This window comes from Aplidium turbinatum, chromosome 15, assembly GCF_918807975.1.
Source record: "Aplidium turbinatum chromosome 15, kaAplTurb1.1, whole genome shotgun sequence".
In the NCBI taxonomy this organism is placed as follows: domain Eukaryota; kingdom Metazoa; phylum Chordata; class Ascidiacea; order Aplousobranchia; family Polyclinidae; genus Aplidium; species Aplidium turbinatum.
In genome coordinates, this window is record NC_137486.1 from 9,326,868 (window position 1) to 9,332,898 (window position 6,031).

Below are 6,031 nucleotides of genomic sequence, written 5' to 3' on the forward strand. Positions count from 1 at the left end.
ATCCGAGCAGAAATGAGAAAGCTACAGCATATTTGGTGGAGGCAGTATTCATCGATCACATGAAACTGTGGGCGGCTTATACTGAACCACGATCGAATCGCCTTGAAAAATGCATTGGAAAAAAGCTTAGTCGAGCGGTTACGTTTGAACAACGATTGTTCGTTTTGTGGATTAGATATAAATGTGAAAGTTAACATATGAATAAACCAAGACATACTCTTTTAATTTGTGTTGGTTTGGTATTTTTATTGTAAAAATTGAATTGCTGAGAATTGGTACAAAATAGTAAAGTTTAAGTTACCCGCTACATAAATATAATGCCTACTTTAGATTGGCAATTAATCCATTCGGGTAGATGAAGCATAATGCCATCCAACGATAGGAAAATTGTTAAAATCCGAGCAGAAATGAGAAAGCTACAGCATATTTGGTGGAGGCACTATTCACCGATCGCATCAAACTGTGGGCGGCTTGTATTGAACACTCGAAACTGATCGCTTTGTGTTTGCATTGTTTTGGTAAAAAGCTTCGTCGAGCGGTTACGTTTGAACAACGATTGCTCGTTTTGTGGATTAGATATAAATGTGAAAGTTAACATATGAATAAACCAAGACATACTCTTTTAATTTGTGTTGGTTTGGTATTTTTATTGTAAAAATTGAATTGCTGAGAATTGGTACAAAATAGTAAAGTTTAAGTTACCCGCTACATAAATATAATGCCTACTTTAGATTGGCAATTAATCCATTCGGGTAGATGAAGCATAATGCCATCCAACGATAGTAAAATTGTTAAAATCCGAGCAGAAATGAGAAAGCTACAGCATATTTGGTGGAGGCACTATTCACCGATCGCATCAAACTGTGGGCGGCTTGTATTGAACACTCGAAACTGATCGCTTTGTGTTTGCATTGTTTTGGTAAAAAGCTTCGTCGAGCGGTTACGTTTGAACAACGATTGCTCGTTTTGTGGATTAGATATAAATGTGAAAGTTAACATATGAATAAACCAAGACATACTCTTTTAATTTGTGTTGGTTTGGTATTTTTATTGTAAAAAATGAATTGCTGAGAATTGGTACAAAATAGTAAAGTTTAAGTTAGCGCTACATAAATGTAATGCCTACTTTAGACTGGCAATTAATCCATTCGAGTAGATGAATCATAATGCCAACCAACGATAGTAAAATTGTTAGAATCCGAGCAGAAATGAGAAAGCTACAGCATATTTGGTGGAGGCAGTATTCATCGATCACAGCAAACTGTGGGCGGCTTATACTGAACCACGATTGCTCGTTTTGTAGATAACGTTGTTTCTCTGGGCAAGAAACTTAACGATAATTGCCTCTACCTAGTGATCGATTTCGAGTAATGGGTAGTACCAAATTTAAGTCATAAGTAAAGTAGACAACCGGAAACAGACATTGCCGTCGGCTGCAGCGTGGGTCAGGTGTATGTCGGAAGGCGTACACCGATGCATAGCGCTCAAGTCCGCTTTCCCGCAATGCAGGATAAAGATAAACAAACAAACAAAAACAAACAATAACATATAAACGTGAAAGTTGTTACGTTAATAAAGCAAGTATTTTTATTGTAAAAATGAATTGCTGAGAATTGGTACAAAATAGTAACAGTTTAAGTTAGCGCTAGATCAATAATAATGCCTACAAATATTTAAAAATCAATAGGCATTCCGCTTTTACTTCTATTCCGCGTTTTTGCACCCTTCCTAAAAGTAGTTGCGTTTTTTTGCCTGACGTCACAGATTTTTGTGACGTCACTAACCAAGGCGGCCGATCCTAAACCAGCACCCAAATAGGCTAAGGCTATTTAAATTAAGACTATTTTTTTCTCGATTTACACAATTTCGAAGCTTAAGAAGTGATACGACCATTTTTTCACTCCCCTGTAGGCTACCTGTGAAATAAGTTTTGTGCCTGTACCCTGTAGTAATCTAGCTTGAATTGAATTCACTGCAGGAGGATGACATTCTTGTACAAAATTGTAATAAGATAAACTGCATTGCTGAAAATATGAATTAGTGTTTATTTGATGTGCGGCCCTCCTGTAAGCATTACATTTTCCTAACTAGCCCTCATGTTAAAAAGGTTGCCCACCCCTGCCCTAGCACTTCCTATAACCTGTTGAATACCCTAACTCTACAGCTAACACTTCTACATTCGTGGCTCATCGCTACTCTGCGAAATAAAAACTAACTTTAAAAAGTCTGTAAAGTTATTCGGTTAGGTGGGGCTGTTTTCCATGCAGCCCCAACAGATTCAAAATTGCTGTAAAATACCAAAAGAGGTGGAGCTTCAAGGATAATTTTTAGCCAATCAGAGCGCTTGAAATCCAGAATCTCGGGCTGCAGAGCAGTTCGCCCAAAGTCGGTGTTGCCAAACGAAACTTTTAATATTTTAATTTTCAATCCGCAATTTTTAAGTGATAAAAGTAACCGGGTCGGACAAATACAGAGGAAAACATATTTTTCCTCTTCTCTTTCTTTTAGGTGGGGCTGCAGCCCCATGGCACGAGCCGCCACTGCTTGTAGTAATGAATGACAGCCTAACAAAAAGTGTTGTGGATTGAATTTGCCAGTTCCAATATTGATGTGGATGAGCAGTCATAATAATAGGATGGAGAAAGAAAACCGGACATAAAAGAAACCCATCCTCAGACAAAAGCCCGTTTCGATGTGGCCCAGGAGAGCAGGTGTTGAGCTCTTTCTATGGTCAGACTGCACATCACACAGTAGCCTAAGATGGTTGAGGTTTGAGATCCAGTTTAAGTTATTGTTTCTTGTCCTGGTGGGTGATGGAATGGATGAGCTGGTAGATGATGATGTCTTGATGGTGTTGATGAAGCTCTCATCCCCAGCACAAGCAATCGACATTATTGTTAGGTAGGCCTAATCTTTTGTAAATTATTTCGGAATTCCACTAAAGTCTTCACAAGAATGCAAGAAAGTCTTTCTATGTTGTCTATCTATTGCGTGTCCGTTTTGCTTAAATGTTGGGTGCTCTTCCACAAGACGCCCTGTTGGTCAACCAGACAAAATGATGACGTCACACATTGGAATGGACTATTATGAAGGAGAAAGTGTGGGGTGGAAATGGAACGAAATACACCAGAAGGAAATTGTCTCCCATTCATTCATTTCTTGTTCAATTTCAACAAATTTGCTATTGTTGGAAAGCACAAGCATAGATCTAACCAACTAAATTAGTACCAAGTCCCAAAATACTACTAGCTCCATCTGGTGGCCACCTAAACTTGACCAAATTCAAACCATTATCAAAAGTTTATTTGCAATGATAAAAACATTAAACGACAACCAATTAAAAGAACTTGTTACTGTTTATTGAAGTGATAACTTTCATTTTTATACCTTATTTAATATATGAGCAATCGTGGCCACCTAAACTTGACCAAATTCAAACCATCACCAAAACTTCATTTTAAATGATAAACAATCTAAATCAAATCCAATTAAACGTCTTCCAGTTCACGCCCTGCATGTTCACGATAATTAATTGTCTCCCATTTATTCATTTCTTGCTCAATTTCAACAGATTTGCTATCGTTGAAAAGCACAAGCATAGATCTAACCAACTAAGTTAATACCAAGTCCCAAAATGCTAATAGCTCCATCTAGTGGCCACCTAAACTTGACCACATGCAAACCATCACCAAAACTTCATTTTAAATGATAAACAATTTAAATTAAATCCAATTAAAAGAACATGTTACTGTTTATTGAAGTGCTAACTTTCATTTTTGTATCTTATTCAATATGCGCGCAATCGTTGTTCGAAGACAGCCCCCCAACGAAGCTTTTGCCCAATGCATTTCAATGGCGAATCGATCGTCTTCCAGTTCACGCCCTGCATGTTCACGATAATTAATTGCCTCCCATTTATTCATTTTTTGCTCAATTTCAACAGATTTGCTATCGTTAAAAAGCACAAGCATAGATCTAACCAACTAAATTAATACCAAGTCCCAAAATACTACTAGCTCCATCTGGTGGCCACCTAAACTTGACCAAATTCAAACCATTATCAAAAGTTTATTTGGAAGGATAGGAACATTAAACGACAGCCATTTAAAAGAACATGTTACTGTTTATTGAAGTGCTAACTTTCATTTTTGTATCTTATTCAATATGCGCGCAATCGTTGTTCGAAGACAGCCCCCCAACGAAGCTTTTGCCCAATGCATTTCAATAGCGAATCGATCGTCTTCCAGTTCACGCCCTGCATGTTCACGATAATTAATTGTCTCCCATTTATTCATTTCTTGCTCAATTTCAACAGATTTGCTATCGTTGAAAAGCACAAGCATAGATCTAACCAACTAAATTAATACCAAGTCCCAAAATACTACTAGCTCCATCTGGTGGCCACCTAAACTTGACCAAATTCAAACCATTATTTAAAGTTTATTTGCAATGATAAAAACATTAAACGACAACCAATTAAAAGGACATGTTACTGTTTATTGAAGGGCTAACTGTCATTTTTATACCTTATTTAATATATGAGCAATCGTTGTTCGAAGATAGCCCCCCAACGAAGCTTTTGCCCAATGCATTTCAATGGCGAATCGATTGTCTTCCAGTTCACGCCCTGCATGATCACGATAATTAATTGTCTTCCATTTATTCATTTCTAGCTCAATTTCAACAGATTTGCTATCGTTGAAAAGCACAAGCATAGATCTAACCAACTAAATTAATACCAAGTCCCAAAATACTACTAGCTCCATCTGGTGGCCACCTAAACTTGACCAAATTCAAACCATTATCAAAAGTTTATTTGCAATGATAAAAACATTAAACGACAACCAATTAAAAGAACATGTTACTGTTTATTGAAGGGCTAACTTTCATTTTTATACCTTATTTAATATATGAGCAATCGTTGTTCGAAGACAGCCCCCCAACAAAGCTTTTGCCCAATGCATTTCAATGGTGAATCGATCGTCTTCCAGTTCACGCCCTGCGTGATCACGATAATTAATTGTCTCCCATTTATTCATTTCTTGCTCAATTTCAACAGATTTGCTATCGTTGAAAAGCACAAGCATAGATCTAACCAACTAAGTTAATACCAAGTCCCAAAATACTACTAGCTCCATCTGGTGGCCACCTAAACTTGACCAAATTCAAACCATTATCAAAAGTTTATTTGCAATGATAAAAACATTAAACGACAACCAATTAAAAGGACGTGTTACTGTTTATTGAAGGGCTAACTTTCATTTTTATACCTTATTTAATATATGAGCAATCGTTGTTCGAAGACAGCCCCCCAACGAAGCTTTTGCCCAATGCATTTCAATGGCGAATCGATCGTCTTCCAGTTCACGCCCTGCGTGTTCAATGGCGAATCGATCGTTTTCCAGTTCACGCCCTGCATGTTCACGATAATTAATTGTCTCCCATTTATTCATTTCTTGCTCAATTTCAACAGATTTGCTATCGTTGAAAAGCACAAACATAGATCTAACCAACTAAATTAATACCAAGTCCCAAAATACTACTAGCTCCATCTGGTGGCCACCTAAACTTAACCAAATTCAGACCATTATCAAAAGAAAAGTTTTCAGTAGGGGTACGAAGAGTCATTCCGGGCCCCCTCTCACTCCGGGCCCTCTTTGTTTTTGGCAAAGCGCGTGATTTTGCTTAGGCGTATTGCACACCATACAACATTTTACTGCAGAATTGGTCATCTGTGCGCAATAATAGCATCAGGCTGCAATAAAACTATTATTTAGTGTTTTGTGTTGTGCATAGCCTATCATCTGATCTGTCCCTCGCCAATTTGCGTAGGCTGTCCTGCATTGAATTCGTGTGTCAGTTGTTGATGCCGGTGCTGTTGAGAGGTGTCGCTTGTAGCTTACAGCTTTAATGCAAAATTTTCAAATTTTTTCATTTATTTCTCTTAGATGTAGCCTATAATCAGTCCTGATGAGGACACTATGATTTGGTGTCGAAAACGTTGGATTTAGTAGTTTTTTTCTTGTTTTTT